This window comes from Cherax quadricarinatus, chromosome 28 (genome assembly GCF_038502225.1).
Source record: "Cherax quadricarinatus isolate ZL_2023a chromosome 28, ASM3850222v1, whole genome shotgun sequence".
In the NCBI taxonomy this organism is placed as follows: Eukaryota; Metazoa; Arthropoda; class Malacostraca; order Decapoda; family Parastacidae; genus Cherax; species Cherax quadricarinatus.
Genome location: NC_091319.1, coordinates 16543287 through 16565185, shown reverse-complemented (window position 1 = coordinate 16565185; position 21899 = coordinate 16543287). Strand labels below are relative to the sequence as shown.

General features: G+C 48.0%; 1 protein-coding gene across 2 annotated transcripts in view; it reads right to left on the bottom strand.

Annotated features, from left to right (window-relative positions):
- baz (par-3 family cell polarity regulator) overlaps positions 1–21899 on the bottom strand; it is a 713284-nt gene that overhangs the window by 475698 nt on the left and 215687 nt on the right. The window lies entirely within an intron of this gene.

Genomic DNA, 21899 nt, shown 5'->3' with positions numbered 1-21899 from the left:
GACGACAGATGAATGGAGAAAAGTTACATTTTCAGATGAGATGCATACTGAAATACATGGGTATAGTTCAGTGGTAGTGAGACGGAGCAAAAGCAAACCTCTTCATAATGGACACATTCGCCAAGTACCAAACGATCCACCTTGGGGTAGTTTTACTGCTAAAGGCCCTGGACGGCTTGCTATTGTTGAGGGAACTATGAACAGTGACAAATACAAGGCAATCCTGGCAACCAACTCATTTCCTTCCTGATGGAGAAGGCATTTTCCAGCAGGATCTTGCTCCATATCACACTTCCAGAGAGTGAGCAAAGAGTTCTAAACTGGCCTGGAAACTCTCCTGACCTCAACCCAATTGAGAATCTATAGGCAATAACCAAAAGCAGGATCACGAAACAGGACTGTTCAAATGTGAAGAAGCTAATTACTGTTGTTATTAGGACCTGGTACTATGACGAAGAACTTGCCAAAATGTGTTCAACATTGGTCGAGTCTATGCTAAAGCGGGTAGCAATGTTTATAAAAACAAAGGGTAGTCATATCTCTTATTAAATCAATTATCTGTCATATCATTGCCGTGTATTTTTCAAATAAACATTTTCCAACCAAATGTCATATTTCATCACTGTCCTAATTAATATACACACTACTGTAATATATCGGGATAAAGATAGTAGATAATGATGGTGTTAGTGATGACAATGTAGGCGTTGACTGGTGGTGCTGTTGATGACAATGTACCCGTTGATGACGTTGTTTGCAGAGCCTCCTCCGTTAACCGTCTTCCCCTACAACCGTTGGCAACCAGCACAAAATACTGTCATCATCAACATTCTGCATAATTAACTCGTCCTACACGCTCCTCCCTATATATTATCCCTCTCTATATATCATTCTTTTCTCCCTCCCACCCTCCCTCTCACACTTCCCTCTGTCCCTCACACACCTCCCTCCCACCATCCCTCTATTCCTCACACACCTCCCCCTCACCATCCCTCAACCCCTCACAAACACCCCTCCCACCATCCCTCACACACCTCCCTCCCACCATCCGTCAATCCCTCACACACCTCCCACCATCCCACTATCCCTCACACGCCTCCCTCCCACCATCCCACAATCCCTCACACACCTCCCTCCCACCATCCGTCAATCCCTCACACACCTCCCACCATCCCACTATCCCTCACACACCTCCCTCCCACCATCCCACTATCCCTCACACACCTCCCACCATCCCACTATCCCTCACACACCTCCCACCATCCCTCACACCTCCCACCATCCCTCACACCTCCCACCATCCCACTATCCCTCACATACCTCCCTCTGTCCCTCACACACCTCCCTCCCACCATCCCTCTGTCCCTCACACACCTCCCTCCCACCACCCCTCTATCCCTCACACACCTCCCTCCCACCACCCCTCTATCCCTCACACACCTCCCTGCCACCATCCCACTATCCCTCACACACCTTCCTCCCACCATCTCTCTATCTCTCACACACCTCCCTCCCACCATCCCTCTGTCCCTCACACACCTCCCTCCTACCATTCCTCTGTCCCTCACACACCTCCCACCATCCCTCACACACCTCCCACCATCCCACTATCACTCACACACCTCCCACCATCCCACTATCCCTCACACACCTCCCTCTGTCCCTCACACACCTCCCTCCCACCATCGCTCTGTCCCTCACACACCTCCCTCCCACCATCCCTCTGTCCCTCACATACCTCCCTCCCACCACCCCTCTATCCCTCACACACCTCCCTGCCACCATCCCACTATCCCTCACACACCTTCCTCCCACCATCTCTCTATCTCTCACACACCCCCCTCCCACCATCCCTCTGTCCCTCACACACCTCCCTCCTACCATTCCTCTGTCCCTCACACACCTCCCTCCTACCATTCCTCTGTCCCTCACACACCTCCCACCATCCCTCACACACCTCCCACCATCCCACTATCACTCACACACCTCCCACCATCCCACTATCACTCACACACCTCCCACCATCCCACTATCACTCACACACCTCCCACCATCCCTCACACACCTCCCACCATCCCACTATCACTCACACACCTCCCACCATCCCTCACACACCTCCCACCATCCCACTATCACTCACACACCTCCCACCATCCCACTATCACTCACACACCTCCCACCATCCCACTATCACTCACACACCTCCCACCATCCCACTATCACTCACACACCTCCCACCATCCCACTATCACTCACACACCTCCCACCATCCCACTATCACTCACACACCTCCCACCATCCCACTATCACTCACACACCTCCCACCATCCCACTATCACTCACACACCTCCCACCATCCCACTATCACTCACACACCTCCCACCATCACTCACACACCTCCCACCATCCCACTATCACACCCTCCCACCATCCCACTATCACTCACCATCCCACTATCACTCACACACCTCCCACCATCCCACTATCACTCACACACCTCCCACCATCCCACTATCACTCACACACCTCCCACCATCACTCACACACCTCCCACCATCACTCACATACCTCCCACCATCACTCACACACCTCCCACCATCCCACTATCACTCACACACCTCCCACCATCCCACTATCACTCACACAACTCCCACCATCCCACTATCACTCACACACCTCCCACCATCCCACTATCACTCACACACCTCCCACCATCACACACTCCCACCATCACTCACACACCTCCCACCATCCCACTATCACTCACACACCTCCCACCATCCCTCACACACCTCCCACCATCCCACTATCACTCACACACCTCCCACCATCCCACTATCACTCACACACCTCCCACCATCCCACTATCCCTCACACACCTCCCACCATCCCACTATCACTCACACACCTCCCACCATCCCACTATCACTCACACACCTCCCACCATCACTCACACACCTCCCACCATCCCACTATCCCTCACACACCTCCCACCATCCCACTATCACTCACACACCTCCCACCATCCCACTATCACTCACACACCTCCCACCATCCCACTATCACTCACACACCTCCCACCATCCCACTATCCCTCACACACCTCCCACCATCCCTCACACACCTCCCACCATCCCACTATCACTCACACACCTCCCACCATCCCTCACACACCTCCCACCATCCCACTATCACTCACACACCTCCCACCATCACTCACACACCTCCCACCATTCCACCATCCCTCACACACCTCCCACCATCCCTCACACACCTCCCACCATCCCACTATCACTCACACACCTCCCACCATCCCTCACACACCTCCCACCATCCCACTATCCCTCACACACCTCCCACCATCCCACTATCACTCACACACCTCCCACCATCCCACTATCACTCACACACCTCCCACCATCCCACTATCACTCACACACCTCCCACCATCCCACTATCACTCACACACCCTCACCACACTATCATCCCTCACACACCTCCCACCATCCCTCACACACCTCCCACCTCCCACCATCCCTCACACACCTCCCACCATCCCTCACACACCTCCCACCATCCCACTATCACTCAACCAAATAACTGCTGCAGCACCTCCTCACAGCATTCCCATCTTAATAAGGAATATCAGGACCCTGTACGCCTCACAGTTTGGAACCCACACCTCCCACTAGAGAAAGTGCAAAGGTTTGCAACAAGACTAGTCCCAGAGCTAAGAGGTATCACTCACACACCTCCCACCATCTGAGAGGAATTGACTCACACACCTCCCACCATCAGCCACCAGTAAGTGGAATAGTTTGGGAAGCGATGTAGTGGAGGCAGGATCCACTCACACACCTCCCACCATCCCACTATCACTCACACACCTCCCACCATCCCACTATCACTCACACACCTCCCACCATCCCACTATCACTCACACACCTCCCACCATCCCACTATCACTCACACACCTCCCACCATCCCACTATCACTCACACACCTCCCACCATCCCACTATCACTCACACACCTCCCACCATCCCACTATCACTCACACACCTCCCACCATCCCACTATCACTCACACACCTCCCACCATCCCCACACACCTCCCACCTCACCACCATCCCACTATCACTCACACACCTCCCACCATCCCACTATCACTCACACACCTCCCACCATCCCACTATCACTCACACACCTCCCACCATCCCACACACACACCTCCCACCATCCCACTATCACTCACACACCTCCCACCATCCCACTATCACTCACACACCTCCCACCATCCCACTATCCCTCACACACCTCCCACCATCCCACTATCACTCACACACCTCCCACCATCCCACTATCACTCACACACCTCCCACCATCCCACTATCACTCACACACCTCCCACCATCCCACTATCACTCACACACATCCCACAATCCCACTCCCACCATCCCTCACACACCTCCCACCATCCCACTATCACTCACACACCTCCCACCATCCCACTATCACTCACACACCTCCCACCATCCCACTATCACTCACACACCTCCCACCATCCCACTATCACTCACACACCTCCCACCATCCCACTATCCCTCACACACCTCCCACCATCCCACTATCACTCACACACCTCCCACCATCCCACTATCACTCACACACCTCCCACCATCCCACTATCACTCACACACCTCCCACCATCCCACTATCACTCACACACCTCCCACCATCCCACTATCACTCACACACCTCCCACCATCCCACTATCACTCACACACCTCCCACCATCCCTCACACACCTCCCACCATCCCTCACACACCTCCCACCATCCCACTATCACTCACACACCTCCCACCATCCCACTATCACTCACACACCTCCCACCATCCCACTATCACTCACACACCTCCCACCATCCCTCACTCACCTCCCACCATCCGACTATCACTCACACACCTCCCACCATCCCACTATCACTCACACACCTCCCACCATCCCACTATCCCTCACACACCTCCCACCATCCCACTATCACTCACACACCTCCCACCATCACTCACACACCTCCCACCATTCCACCATCCCTCACACACCTCCCACCATCCCACTATCCCTCACACACCTCCCACCATCCCACTATCACTCACACACCTCCCACCATCACACAATCACAACAAAAAATCCCACAATCCCTCACACACCTCCCACCATCCCACTATCACTCACACACCTCCCACCATCCCTCACACACCTCCCACCATCCCACTATCCCTCACACACCTCCCACCATCCCACTATCCCTCACACACCTCCCACCATCCCACTATCACTCACACACCTCCCACCATCCCTCACACACCTCCCACCATCCCACTATCCCTCACACACCTCCCACCATCCCACTATCCCTCACACACCTCCCACCATCCCACTATCACTCACACACCTCCCACCATCCCTCACACACCTCCCACCATCCCACTATCCCTCACACACCTCCCACCATCCCACTATCCCTCACACACCTCCCACCATCCCACTATCACTCACACACCTCCCACCATCCCTCACACACCTCCCACCATCCCACTATCATCACACACCCTCACACACCTCCCACCATCCCACTATCCCTCACACACCTCCCACCATCCCACTATCACTCACACACCTCCCACCATCCCTCACACACCTCCCACCATCCCACTATCACTCACACACCTCTCACCATCCCCACTATCACTCACACACCTCCCACCATCCCTCACACACCTCCCACCATCCCACTATCACTCACACACCTCTCACACATCCCTCACACACCTCCCACCATCCCACTATCACTCACACACCTCCCACCATCCCTCACACACCTCCCACCATCCCACTATCCCTCACACACCTCCCACCATCCCACTATCCCTCACACACCTCCCACCATCCCACTATCCCTCACACACCTCCCACCATCCCACACTCCCACCCACACCTCCCACAATCACACACACCTCCCACCATCCCACTATCCCTCACCCACCTCCCACCATCCCACTATCCCTCACACACCTCCCACCATCCCACCACTCACACCTCCCACCATCCTCACACATCCCCCATCCCACTATCACTGACCCACCTCGCACTATCCCTCTATCACTCACACACATCCCACTATCCCTCACACACCTCCCACCATCCCACTATCACTCACACACCTCTCACCATCCCACTATCACTCACACACCTCCCACCATCCCTCACACACCTCCCACCATCCCTCACACACCTCCCACCATCCCACTATCACTCACACACCTCCCACCATCCCTCACACACCTCCCACCATCCCTCACACACCTCCCACCATCACTCACACACCTCCCACCATCCCTCACACACCTCCCACCATCCCTCACACACCTCCCACCATCCCTCACACACCTCCCACCATCCCACTATCACTCACACACCTCCCACCATCCCACTATCCCTCACACACCTCCCACCATCCCACTATCACTCACACACCTCCCACCATCCCACTATCACTCACACACCTCCCACCATCCCACCATCCCTCACACACCAGCAATTGGCTCCTGGAGTTCAATCCCACCAAGTGCAAAGTCAAGAAGATTGGGGAAGGGCAAAGAAGGCCGCAGACGGAGTACAGTCTAGGGGGTCAGAGACTACAAACCTCACTCAAGGAAAAAGATCTTGAGGTGAGTATAACACCAGGCACATCTCCTGAAGCGCACATCAACCAAATAACTGCTGCAGCATATGGGCGCCTAGCAAACCTCAGAACAGCATTCCGACATCTTAATAAGGAATCATTCAGGACCCTGTACGCCGTGTACGTTAGGCCCATATTGGAGTATGCGGCACCAGTTTGGAACCCACACCTAGCCAAGCACGTGAAGAAACTAGAGAAAGTGCAAAGGTTTGCAACAAGACTAGTCCCAGAGCTAAGAGGTATGTCCTACGAGGAGAGGTTAAGGGAAATCAACCTGACGACACTGGAGGACAGGAGAGATAGGGGGGACATGATAACGACATACAAAATACTGAGAGGAATTGACAAGGTGGACAAAGACAGGATGTTCCAGAGATTGGACACAGTAACAAGGGGACACAGTTGGAAGTTGAAGACACAGATGAATCACAGGGATGTTAGGAAGTATTTCTTCAGCCACAGAGTAGTCAGTAAGTGGAATAGTTTGGGAAGCGATGTAGTGGAGGCAGGATCCATACATAGCTTTAAGCAGAGGTATGATAAAGCTCACGGCTCAGGGAGAGTGACCTAGTAGCGATCAGTGAAGAGGCGGGGCCAGGAGCTCGGACTCGACCCCCGCAACCTCAACTAGGTCAACTAGGTGAGTACACCTCCCACCATCCCACTATCACTCACACACCTCCCACCATCCCACTATCACTCACACACCTCCCACCATCCCACCATCACTCACACACCTCCCACCATCCCACTATCACTCACACACCTCCCACCATCCCACTATCACTCACACACCTCCCACCATCCCACTATCACTCACACACCTCCCACCATCCCACTATCACTCACACACCTCCCACCATCCCACTATCACTCACACACCTCCCACCATCCCACTATCACTCACACACCTCCCACCATCCCACTATCACTCACACACCTCTCACCATCCCACTATCACTCACACACCTCCCACCATCCCTCACACACCTCCCACCATCCCTCACACACCTCCCACCATCCCACTATCACTCACACACCTCCCACCATCCCACTATCACTCACACACCTCCCACCATCCCACTATCACTCACACACCTCACCATCCCACTATCACTCACACACCTCCCACCATCCCTCACACACCTCCCACCATCCCACTATCACTCACACACCTCCCACCATCCCTCACACACCTCCCACCATCCCTCACACACCTCCCACCATCCCACTATCACTCACACACCTCCCACCATCCCACTATCACTCACACACCTCACCATCCCACTATCACTCACACACCTCCCACCATCCCTCACACACCTCCCACCATCCCACTATCACTCACACACCTCCCACAATCCCACTATCACTCACACACCTCCCACCATCCCACTATCACTCACACACCTCCCACCATCCCACTATCACTCACACACCTCCCACCATCCCACTATCACTCACACACCTCCCACCATCCCACTATCACTCACACACCTCTCACCATCCCACTATCACTCACACACCTCCCACCATCCCTCACACACCTCCCACCATCCCTCACACACCTCCCACCATCCCACTATCACTCACACACCTCCCACCATCCCACTATCACTCACACACCTCCCACCATCCCACTATCACTCACACACCTCACCATCCCACTATCACTCACACACCTCCCACCATCCCTCACACACCTCCCACCATCCCACTATCACTCACACACCTCCCACCATCCCTCACACACCTCCCACCATCCCTCACACACCTCCCACCATCCCACTATCACTCACACACCTCCCACCATCCCACTAACACTCACACACCTCACCATCCCACCACTCACACACCTCACCATCCCACTATCACTCACACACCTCCCACCATCCCTCACACACCTCCCACCATCCCACTATCACTCACACACCTCCCACAATCCCACTATCACTCACACACCTCCCACCATCCCACTATCCCTCACACACCTCCCACCATCCCACTATCACTCACACACCTCCCACCATCCCTCACACACCTCCCACCATCCCACTATCCCTCACACACCTCCCACCATCCCACTATCCCTCACACACCTCCCACCATCCCACTATCACTCACACACCTCCCACCATCCCTCACACACCTCCCACCATCCCTCACACACCTCCCACCATCCCACTATCACTCACACACCTCCCACCATCCCTCACACACCTCCCACCATCCCACTATCCCTCACACACCTCCCACCATCCCACTATCCCTCACACACCTCCCACCATCCCACTATCACTCACACACCTCCCACCATCCCTCACACACCTCCCACCATCCCACTATCCCTCACACACCTCCCACCATCCCACTATCCCTCACACACCTCCCACCATCCCACTATCACTCACACACCTCCCACCATCCCTCACACACCTCCCACCATCCCACTATCCCTCACACACCTCCCACCATCCCACTATCCCTCACACACCTCCCACCATCCCACTATCACTCACACACCTCCCACCATCCCTCACACACCTCCCACCATCCCACTATCACTCACACACCTCTCACCATCCCACTATCACTCACACACCTCCCACCATCCCTCACACACCTCCCACCATCCCACTATCACTCACACACCTCTCACCATCCCTCACACACCTCCCACCATCCCACTATCACTCACACACCTCCCACCATCCCTCACACACCTCCCACCATCCCACTATCCCTCACACACCTCCCACCATCCCACTATCCCTCACACACCTCCCACCATCCCACTATCCCTCACACACCTCCCACCATCCCACTATCACTCACACACCTCCCACCATCCCTCACACACCTCCCACCATCCCACTATCCCTCACACACCTCCCACCATCCCACTATCCCTCACACACCTCCCACCATCCCACTATCACTCACACACCTCCCACCATCCCTCACACACCTCCCACCATCCCACTATCACTCACACACCTCTCACCATCCCACTATCACTCACACACCTCCCACCATCCCTCACACACCTCCCACCATCCCACTATCACTCACACACCTCTCACCATCCCACTATCACTCACACACCTCCCACCATCCCTCACACACCTCCCACCATCCCTCACACACCTCCCACCATCCCACTATGACTCACACACCTCCCACCATCCCTCACACACCTCCCACCATCCCTCACACACCTCCCACCATCACTCACACACCTCCCACCATCCCTCACACACCTCCCGCCTCCCACCATCCCTCACACACCTCCCACCATCCCTCACACACCTCCCACCATCCCACTATCACTCACACACCTCTCACCATCCCACTATCACTCACACACCTCCCACCATCCCTCACACACCTCCCACCATCCCTCACACACCTCCCACCATCCCTCACACACCTCCCACCATCACTCACACACCTCCCACCATCCCTCACACACCTCCCACCATCCCTCACACACCTCCCACCATCCCTCACACACCTCCCACCATCCCACTATCGCTCACGTCTCTCTCACACTTCCAATCATCCACGAACATTCTGAGTAAATTAACCGTTACTGAATATAGACACGTGTCCGGCCCTCCCTTCATGCTTCTGAAGGCCTCCTGATCCAAGGAACTAGAGCTGATACTCTCACGACCATCATGAATGCTGCACACGCTCACACTGGTAGGAACGTAAAATATAATTTAAAATAGAATAAAAGTTTTACCAAGTGTGGAGTGTGACAACAGCAACGACAAAGTAAACACGACGAACACAGCTGTACTATGATGAAGTGGCCGTTAATACACACACACACACACAACTAGTAACCTAGAAGCGGCCAGTGAAGAGGAGGGGTCAGGAGCTGTGAATCGACCTCTGCAACCACAACTAGGTGAGTACACTCGACCCCTGTAACCACAATTAGGTGAGTACACACACACACACACACACACACACACACACACACACACACACACACACACACACACACACACACACACACACACACACGATGTTCCAGAGATGGGACACAGCAACAATGGGTCACAGTTGGAAGTTGAGGACTCAGATGAATCACAGGGATGTTAGGAAGTATTTCTTCAGTCACAGAGTTGTCAGAAAGTGGAATAATCTGGGAAGTGATGTAGTGGAGGCAGGAACCATACACAGTTTTAAGACGAGGTTTGATAAAGCTCATGGAGCAGGGAGAGAGAGGACCTAGTAGCGATCAGTGAAGAGGCGGGGCTAAGAACTATGAATCGACCCCTGCAACCACAAATAGGTGAGTACACGCACACACCCTGAGAGAGAGATAAGGGAAGAAGTGAAGTGATAAGGGGTATATCCTACGAGGAGAGGATAAGGGAACTCAACCTGACGACAGTGGAGGACAGGAGGGATAGGGGGACAGTATAAAATACTGAGAGGAACTGACACAGGAACAAGGATGGGACACAGGAACAAGGAGTCATAGGGATGTTACAAAGTACTTCCTCAGCCTTAGAGATATCAAGAAGTGGAATATCTGGAGAGTGAAGAGTGGAGGCAGGATCCATGTACATAATTTTAAGAAGAGGCACGATAAGGCTCTTGGAGCAGGGAGAGTGGACTTAGTAGCGACCAACGAAGAGGAGGGGCCAGGAGTTGAGAATCGACCCCCGCAACCACAAACAGGCGAGCATAAATACACGCACACACATACAAACAGGCCAAGTGTCTTAGTGACAAGTGCCTTGGACAAAATGGTAACTAACACACACACACAAACAATTTTTTCAGTGGTAGTGTGGCGAGTAAATGAAAAGCACCAGATGAATACCTCAGGTGGTCTACCTGGGTCCCAGACCAAGCCTCCCGGTGGATGGCTTGATTAACCGGGCTGTTGGTACTCGTTCTACGCAGTCCAACACATGCACCAGAGCCCAGATGATCAGGAACAGGCTTGAGAAATTTATGCACTTCTTCTTTACCCTATGAAGGCAAACTTTGCACGGTTTCAAGAGCAGATGCGATCAGGCCAAGAATCAGTGAAACAGGTTGGACCAAGAGCCATGCAACAACCCCTACAAACACAAGTAAGTGATTAAACACACAAATAGATAAAGAACGTAGGTGTTAGATGAGGTGGACAGGAAAGACCAGCACACCTCTGATACACTGCTACAATACCTTGGAGGTTAGGTTAGATAAGGTTTGTCATGAAACAGGACAAGTGTTTCCTGACGCGGGTCTTAGTCTTATGATGACCCGCAGCTGGAGCTTTTGGTCATCCGACTGAGGCCTTCCGCTGGCTTACCGGTCCACCCCTTTGAAAATTATGGTTATGATTATAACCATTAAAATACGTTAAGTTACACCACATAAGTGAAATCTGAGAGGATAGGTGAGAAGAAGATAAAATATACGAGAGAAGATAAAGTATACAAAGCTACAGAGATAAAAGAAAGCTCGATCCTCCGTCTGGTATTCTCCACACAGACACCATCCTCTAGCAGCCCAACTTCCTTCCAACGCAAAATTAATGAAGAGAATAGGAACGAAAATAACATTGCGGTCTTCAAGAGAGCTGTGGTTCGTACGTTGGACTTCGAGCAGTAACAGCCTGGCTAATCAGGTCTTGATCCACCAGGAGGCCTGGTTTGGGACCGGGCCGCGGGGGCTTTGACCCCTGGAAACATCCTTCGCGTATATTAAAAATTTTGGAACCACTTCCAGCGTGCAAAAATACAAGATATATTTTTAACGAAGGGTAATTTGTGTGCAACTGAGAGAGGGAAAGAGACGTGATGGAAGGGGAGAAGAGAAGAGGGAAGGAGAGAAAAGGTGAGGGACAGGGAGGAGAGGCGAGGAGAGGAGGGGAGAGATGAAGGAAGGTGTAGTAATAGTAGTAGTAGTAGTAGTAGGTTCGCCGGAACCGTCCCGTCCCGGGTCTTGTCCAGATGGTGACGCGGCGGGAGGAAGGTGAGGAGAGGTAAGAGAAGGGGAGAAGGGTGGGAATGAGAGGGGAAGGGAAGGAGAAGGGAGGGGATATATGAGAGCACTGACATATGGACTCACCACACACTCGTATATTAATTGAAAATTTCACACCTTTATATATATTGACGACCGTGCCAAGGGAGATAGAGGGGAGGTTAAGAGAGAAGGACGGGGAGGTAGGGAGGGACGAACACAGGCAGCAAAGGGGGTGAATACAGACAACTTATCTTGGAGTTTAGAATGTTTTGGTCAGGGGGGTTAGATAAGGTTCATGTTATGTTAGGATGGTTAGATAAAGTTAAAATAGATAAATCAGGTTATTTTTAACATTTATTACCCATAATAAATGTGTATATTACACCTGTGTAAGATAAGTATTCTCTACGTAAATAACAACCTATTTCTGTACAGATGTGGAGGTTAGAACGCTAAACAACTTTTTTATTTAGTTTTAGGAGTGTACAGTAGCCATGCAGTAGTAACAGTGTACAGTAGCCATGCAGTAGTAACAGTGTACAGTAGCCATGCAGTAGTAACAGTGTACAGTAGCCATGCAGTAGTAACAGTGTACAGTAGCCATGCAGTAGTAACAGTGCACAGTAGCCATGCAGTAGTAACAGTGTACAGTAGCCATGCAGTAGTAACAGTGTACAATAGCCATGCAGTAGTAACAGTGTATAGTAGCCATGCAGTAGTAACAGTGTACAGTAGCCATGCAGTAGTAACAGTGTACAGTAGCCATGCAGTAGAAACAGTGTACAGTAGCCATGCAGTAGTAACAGTGTACAGTAGCCATGCAGTAGTAACAGTGTACAGTAGCCATGCAGTAGTAACAGTGTACAGTAGCCATGCAGTAGTAACAGTGTACAGTAGCCATGCAGTAGTAACAGTGTACAGTAGTCATGTAGTAACAGTGTACAGTAATCACGTAGTAACAGTGTACAGTAATCACGTAGTAACAGTGTACAGTAGTCACGTAGTAACAGTGTACAGTAGTCATGTAGTAACAGTGTACAGTAATCACGTAGTAACAGTGTACAGTAGTCACGTAGTAACAGTGTACAGTAGTCATGTAGTAACAGTGTACAGTAGTCATGTAGTAACAGTGTACAGTAGTCATGTAGTAACAGTGTACAGTAGTCATGTAGTAACAGTGTACAGTAGTCATGTAGTAACAGTGTACAGTAATCACGTAGTAACAGTGTACAGTAATCACGTAGTAACAGTGTACAGTAGTCATGTAGTAACAGTGTACAGTAATCACGTAGTAACAGTGCACAGTAGTCACGTAGTAACAGTGTACAGTAGTCATGTAGTAACAGTGTACAGTAGTCATGTAGTAACAGTGTACAGTAGTCATGTAGTAACAGTGTACAGTAGTCACGTAGTAACAGTGTACAGTAGTCATTTAGTAACAGTGTACAGTAGTCATTTAGTAACAGTGTACAGTAGTCACGTAGTAACAGTGTACAGTAATCACGTAGTAACAGTGTACAGTAATCATGTAGTAACAGTGTACAGTAGTCATTTAGTAACAGTGTACAGTAGTCACGTAGTAACAGTGTACAGTAATCACGTAGTAACAGTGTACAGTAGTCACGTAGTAACAGTGTACAGTAGTCACGTAGTAACAGTGTACAGTAATCACGTAGTAACAGTGTACAGTAATCACGTAGTAACAGTGTACAGTAATCACGTAGTAACAGTGTACAGTAGTCACGTAGTAACAGTGTACAGTAGTCATGTAGTAACAGTGTACAGTAATCACGTAGTAACAGTGTACAGTAGTCATGTAGTAACAGTGTACAGTAGTCACGTAGTAACAGTGTACAGTAGTCATGTAGTAACAGTGTACAGTAGTCACGTAGCAACAGTGTACAGTAATCACGTAGTAACAGTGTACAGTAATCACGTAGTAACAGTGTACAGTAATCATGTAGTAACAGTGTACAGTAGTCATTTAGTAACAGTGTACAGTAATCACGTAGTAAGTGTACAGTAGTCACGTGGTAACAGTGTACAGTAGTCATGTAGTAACAGTGTACAGTAATCACGTAGTAAGTGTACAGTAGTCACGTGGTAACAGTGTACAGTAATCACGTAGTAACAGTGTACAGTAATCACGTAGTAACAGTGTACAGTAATCATGTAGTAACAGTGTACAGTAGTCATTTAGTAACAGTGTACAGTAGTCATTTAGTAACAGTGTACAGTAGTCACGTAGTAACAGTGTACAGTAATCACGTAGTAACAGTGTACAGTAATCATGTAGTAATAGTGTACAGTAGTCATTTAGTAACAGTGTACAGTAATCACGTAGTAACAGTGTACAGTAATCACGTAGTAACAGTGTACAGTAGTCACGTAGTAACAGTGTACAGTAGTCACGTAGTAACAGTGTACAGTAATCACGTAGTAACAGTGTACAGTAATCACGTAGTAACAGTGTACAGTAATCACGTAGTAACAGTGTACAGTAATCACGTAGTAACAGTGTACAGTAATCACGTAGTAACAGTGTACAGTAGTCACGTAGTAACAGTGTACAGTAGTCACGTAGTAACAGTGTACAGTAATCACGTAGTAACAGTGTACAGTAATCACGTAGTAACAGTGTACAGTAATCACGTAGTAACAGTGTACAGTAGTCACGTAGTAACAGTGTACAGTAGTCACGTAGTAACAGTGTACAGTAATCACGTAGTAACAGTGTACAGTAGTCACGTAGTAACAGTGTACAGTAATCACGTAGTAACAGTGTACAGTAGTCACGTAGTAACAGTGTACAGTAGTCATGTAGTAACAGTGTACAGTAGTCACGTAGTAACAGTGTACAGTAATCACGTAGTAACAGTGTACAGTAATCATGTAGTAACTGTACAGTAGTCATTTAGTAACAGTGTACAGTAATCACGTAGTAACAGTGTACAGTAATCATGTAGTAACAGTGTACAGTAATCATGTAGTAACAGTGTACAGTAGTCATGTAGTAACAGTGTACAGTAGTCATGTAGTAACAGTGTACAGTAGTCACGTAGTAACAGTGTACAGTAGTCACGTAGTAACAGTGTACAGTAGTCACGTAGTAACAGTGTACAGTAGTCACGTAGTAAGTGTACAGTAGTCACGTAGTAAGTGTACAGTAGTCACGTAGTAACAGTGTACAGTAGTCACGTAGTAAGTGTACAGTAGTCACGTGGTAACAGTGTACAGTAGTCACGTAGTAACAGTGTACAGTAGTCACGTAGTAACAGTGTACAGTAGTCATGTAGTAACAGTGTACAGTAGTCACGTGGTAACAGTGTACAGTAGTCATGTAGTAATAGTGTACAGTAGTCACGTAGTAACAGTGTACAGTAGTCATGTAGTAACAGTGTACAGTGGTCACGTGGTAACAGTGTACAGTAGTCATGTAGTAACAGTGTACAGTAGTCACGTAGTAACAGTGTACAGTAGTCATGTAGTAACAGTGTACAGTAGTCATGTAGTAACAGTGTACAGTAATCACGTAGTAACAGTGTACAGTAGTCACGTAGTAACAGTGTACAGTAGTCATGTAGTAACAGTGTACAGTAATCACGTAGTAACAGTGTACAGTAGTCATGTAGTAACAGTGTACAGTAATCACGTAGTAACAGTGTACAGTAGTCATGTAGTAACATTGCACAGTAGTCACGTAGTAACAGTGTACAGTAATCACGTAGTAAGTGTACAGTAGTCACGTGGTAACAGTGTACAGTAGTCATGTAGTAACAGTGTACAGTAATCACGTAGTAAGTGTACAGTAGTCACGTAGTAACAGTGTACAGTAGTCATGTAGTAACAGTGTACAGTAATCACGTAGTAAGTGTACAGTAGTCACGTGGTAAGTGTACAGTAGTCATGTAGTAACAGTGTACAGTAATCACGTAGTAACAGTGTACAGTAGTCACGTAATAACAGTGTACAGGAGTCACGTAGTAACAGTGTACAGTAATCACGTAGTAACAGTGTACAGTAATCACGTAGTAACAGTGTACAGTAGTCATGTAGTAACAGTGTACAGTAGTCACGTAGCAACAGTGTACAGTAATCACGTAGTAACAGTGTACAGTAATCACGTAGTAACAGTGTACAGTAATCACGTAGTAAGTGTACAGTAGTCACGTAGTAACAGTGTACAGAAGTCATGTAGTAACAGTGTACAGTAATCACGTAGTAACAGTGTACAGTAATCACGTAGTAACAGTGTACAGTAATCACGCAGTAACAGTGTACAGTAATCACGTAGTAACAGTGTACAGTAATCACGTAGTAACAGTGTACAGTAGTCATGTAGTAACAGTGTACAGTAATCACGTAGTAACAGTGTACAGTAGTCATGTAGTAACAGTGTACAGTAGTCATGTAGTAACAGTGTACAGTAGTCACGTAGTAACAGTGTACAGTAGTCATGTAGTAACAGTGTACAGAAATCACGTAGTAACAGTGTACAGTAATCACGTAGTAACAGTGTACAGTAGTCACGTACTAACAGTGTACAGTAGTCATGTAGTAACAGTGTACAGTAGTCACGTAGTAACAGTGTACAGTAGTCATGTAGTAACAGTGTACAGTAATCACGTAGTAACAGTGTACAGTAATCACGTAGTAACAGTGTACAGTAGTCACGTAGTAACAGTGTACAGTAGTCATGTAGTAACAGTGTACAGTAATCACGCAGTAACAGTGTACAGTAGTCACGTAGCAACAGTGTACAGTAGTCATGTAGTAACAGTGTACAGTAGTCACGTAGTAACAGTGTACAGTAGTCATGTAGTAACAGTGTACAGTAGTCACGTAGTAACAGTGTACAGTAGTCACGTAGTAACAGTGTACAGTAGTCACGTAGTAACAGTGTACAGTAGTCATGTAACAACAGTGTACATTAGTCATGTAGTAACAGTGTACAGTAGTCACGTAGTAACAGTGTACAGTAGTCACGTAGTAACAGTGTACAGTAATCACGTAGTAACAGTGTACAGTAGTCACGTAGTAACAGTGTACAGTAGTCATGTAGTAACAGTGTACAGTAATCACGTAGTAACAGTGTACAGTAGTCACGTAGTAACAGTGTACAGTAGTCATGTAGTAACAGTGTACAGTAGTCATGTAGTAACAGTGTACAGTAGTCACGTAGTAACAGTGTACAGTAGTCACGTAGTAACAGTGTACAGTAATCACGTAGCAACAGTGTACAGTAGTCACGTAGTAACAGTGTACAGTAGTCACGTAGCAACAGTGTACAGTAGTCACGTAGTAACAGTGTACAGTAATCACGTAGCAACAGTGTACAGTAGTCACGTAGTAACAGTGTACAGTAGTCATGTAGTAACAGTGTACAGTAGTCACGTAGTAACAGTGTACAGTAGTCACGTAGTAACAGTGTACAGTAGTCACGTAGTAACATTGTACAGTACTCATGTAGTAACAGTGTACAGTAGTCACGTAGTAACAGTGTACAGTAGTCACGTAGTAACAGTGTACAGTAGTCATGTAGTAACAGTGTACAGTAGTCACGTAGTAACAGTGTACAGTAGTCACGTAGTAACAGTGTACAGTAGTCACGTAGTAACAGTGTACAGTAGTCACGTAGTAACAGTGTACAGTAGTCACGTAGTAACAGTGTACAGTAGTCATGTAGTAACAGTGTACAGTAGTCATGTAGTAACAGTGTACAGTAGTCACGTAGTAACAGTGTACAGTAGTCACGTAGTAACAGTGTACAGTAATCATGTAGTAACAGTGTACAGTAATCACGTAGTAACAGTGTACAGTAGTCATGTAGTAACAGTGTACAGTAGTCATGTAGTAACAGTGTACAGTAGTCACGTAGTAACAGTGTACAGTAGTCACGTAGTAACAGTGTACAGTAGTCACGTAGTAACAGTGTACAGTAGTCACGTAGTAACAGTGTACAGTAGTCATGTAGTAACAGTGTACAGTAGTCACGTAGTAACAGTGTACAGTAGTCACGTAGTAACAGTGTACAGTAGTCACGTAGTAACAGTGTACAGTAGTCATGTAGTAACAGTGTACAGTAGTCACGTAGTAACAGTGTACAGTAGTCACGTAGTAACAGTGTACAGTAGTCACGTAGTAACAGTGTACAGTAATCACGTAGCAACAGTGTACAGTAGTCACGTAGTAACAGTGTACAGTAGTCATGTAGTAACAGTGTACAGTAGTCACGTAGTAACAGTGTACAGTAGTCATGTAGTAACAGTGTACAGTAGTCACGTAGTAACAGTGTACAGTAGTCATGTAGTAACAGTGTACAGTAGTCACGTAGTAACAGTGTACAGTAGTCATGTAGTAACAGTGTACAGTAGTCATGTAGTAACAGTGTACAGTAGTCATGTAGTAACAGTGTACAGTAGTCATGTAGTAACAGTGTACAGTAGTCACGTAGTAACAGTGTACAGTAGTCACGTAGCAACAGTGTACAGTAGTCATGTAGTAACAGTGTACAGTAATCACGTAGTAACAGTGTACAGTAGTCATGTAGTAACAGTGTACAGTAGTCACGTAGTAACAGTGTACAGTAGTCATGTAGTAACAGTGTACAGTAGTCATGTAGTAACAGTGTACAGTAGTCACGTAGTAACAGTGTACAGTAGTCACGTAGTAACAGTGTACAGTAGTCATGTAGTAACAGTGTACAGTAGTCACGTAGTAACAGTGTACAGTAATCACGTAGTAACAGTGTACAGTAGTCATGTAGTAACAGTGTACAGTAATCACGTAGTAACAGTGTACAGTAATCACGTAGTAACAGTGTACAGTAATCACGTAGTAACAGTGTACAGTAGTCATGTAGTAACAGTGTACAGTAGTCACGTAGTAACAGTGTACAGTAATCACGTAGTAACAGTGTACAGTAATCACGTAGTAACAGTGTACAGTAATCACGTAGTAACAGTGTACAGTAATCACGTAGTAACAGTGTACAGTAGTCATGTAGCAACAGTGTACAGTAGTCACGTAGTAACAGTGTACTGTAGTCATGTAGTAACAGTGTACAGTAGTCACGTAGTAACAGTGTACAGTAATCACGTAGTAACAGTGTACAGTAATATATAGTAACAGTGTACAGTAGTCACGTAGTAACAGTGTACAGTAATCATGCAACTTCTCACATGTGACAATAAAGCTACCCAGGTGTTGCACAAGTGTCTCATTCATCTACAGTTAGCAGCTTGAAGACACCTGGGAACTTGAAGACAGTTAGGTAACATGAAGAGAGCTGGAATTTGAAGACAGCTGGGAACTTAAAGGCAGTTGGGAACTTAAAGACAACTGGGAACGTGGAGAGCCGGGAGTATTTTGATAATCTCCCACAAAGCATCTCAAGGCAGATTCAAGGAGAACAATGTGGAAAACAAACGAGAGGAGAGGTGGGAGAGTAAGTTTATTCAGGTATACACAAATACAGTTACATAGATTATCATACATAGCAGCATATGTGTAGAGAACCTAAGATAACCCAAAAAAGTCAGAGTGGAAGGGAGGGAGGGAAGGGAAGTAGGGTGCATGAGAGAAGGGAAGCATGGCGCGTGGCACTGAAGGGGAAAAGGAGAAACTAAGGGAAGAGGAATACCATCAGAGAGAACCCAGCTGTTTCCATTCATAATTAATTGGATAATTTGCATGGGGGCTCCAGTGATTGCCTTTTCCTGTCATACCGACAGACAATCCTATTATGGGACTAGGGGAGGTGGGGAAGGGCGCGGTAGGGGAGGAGGGGGGGGGGAGGGTAATATGACCGAAGGGGATAGAGGAAGTAATTATTTTAATTTTATTTTTACAACTGCCGTTCTCTAGGTGTATACTGGGGGTTCATTGGCACTCTGCTGGCAACCTGTTGCCAGGGTCAGCATCCACATCCTGGCCTGAAGGCTCCCTCTCCTTCTACCGTAAGAAATACTATCCATTCATTCAAAACTGTAGTTTTTTTAAGTGAAAACTCATGGTTCTTAGTTTACACAGTAACGAGAGCTTTGACAAAAAAAAAGTAAGTATCGCTGTTGCAATAACTCAGTGAAAATATTTGTTTAATAACTATTAACAATGGCGTTTTGTGTGGAGGTATATCGTATAGCAAAATGCAGCGCCCTCATACAACAAGCAGACATTCTATATATAAATGAATTAATATTAACGTACAACTATAATAACCCCTTAATACAGTATCTGAGTTACCCATAAATTTTCACACCCCCGGAAGAAGGAAAACGGTTGGCTAGTGACGTCATGCCATTTAGGGTATTCCCCGGGCTACCAGCTGATCTTATGACTCAGCACCCTTACTTCAACCCACCACGCTCACCATAACACAGGAAAAACTTTAACCAAGGCTGCCATAGCTGATGCGCCCTTGCTGGAATGCTTGATGATAACCTCAATGCACTACTGAAGTCTCCCACCTCAAGCTGACAGATTACAACACCTTGTATGAACCCCCATCCTGCCTGATGTAATTATCACATACAAGACGGGTAGAAACACACTGCTGATAACACAAGAACATAAAATGATGTATCTAATTTTGTTTAAAACATAATTATATGCTTGACCCACAAGCCCTTAACGAAACAGAAGGGAAAACAAAACACTAGAAAATTATCCACAAAATCCAGAAACAGGGATGAAAGGGAAGGCTTTACTGGGAAACAAAAGAACCAGAAGGAAATAACTGACATGTTTACCATTGGAACAAAACAGAAATATTAATATTTTTATTATCATTATCATCATCAAATTAAGTACCAGACACAAAAGGGTCATAAAGCACTGCAGGGAAGAGATGTACAAAATTAGGAAAATGTGAAGACCAGGAGTGAGTGAGGGGCAGGGATGTGCAAGGGCAGGGGTTAATAGTGGAAGGGGACCTGGAGTCTACCTGGAGGGCATTCCGGGGATCAACGTCCCCGCGGCCCGGTCCACGACCAGGCCTCCCGGTGGATCAGGGCCTGATCAACGAGGCTGTTACTGCTGGCCGCACGCAATCCAACGTACGAACCACAGCCCGGCTGATCCGGCACCGTCTTTAGGTGCAAGAGTAAAATTTATATGAAATTTACCGTATTTTCCGGCATATAAAGCACACCTTTTTCCCCCAAAAAAGTCTTGGA